This window comes from Monopterus albus, unplaced genomic scaffold (assembly GCF_001952655.1).
Source record: "Monopterus albus unplaced genomic scaffold, M_albus_1.0 scaffold727.1, whole genome shotgun sequence".
NCBI lineage: Eukaryota > Metazoa > Chordata > Actinopteri > Synbranchiformes > Synbranchidae > Monopterus > Monopterus albus.
Window position 1 is genome coordinate 12,414 of NW_018128607.1, and position 306 is coordinate 12,719.

General features: G+C 58.5%; 1 pseudogene; it reads left to right on the top strand.

Moving 5' to 3' along the window:
- The window catches only part of LOC109953521 (olfactory receptor 1E5-like), an 8,043-nt pseudogene that overhangs the window by 6,121 nt on the left and 1,616 nt on the right, over positions 1-306 (top strand).

A 306-nucleotide genomic window follows, 5' to 3' on the forward strand; every position in this document is an offset into this window, starting at 1 on the left:
AACTTCCCCGGCTGTCCTCTGCCGAAACGGATATTGCTGTCCCCTCTGTCCAAGCCCACATCACTTGGCTCTCAAGCCATCGGGGATGAGACCAGGGCCGCCTTATTCCGGACGCCTGACCAAAATAAGAGACTAGCTGATCGCCGCCATTGGGCCGCTCCCACCTACCAGGTTGGGCAACAGGTGTGGCTCTCCTCCGCCCATGTCCCCATAAAAGGAGCATGCCCCAAGCTTTCGCCTCGGTTCCTAGGGCCGTTTACCATCCAGGACATCATACGCCCTACTGCCGTCAAACTCAACCTCCCT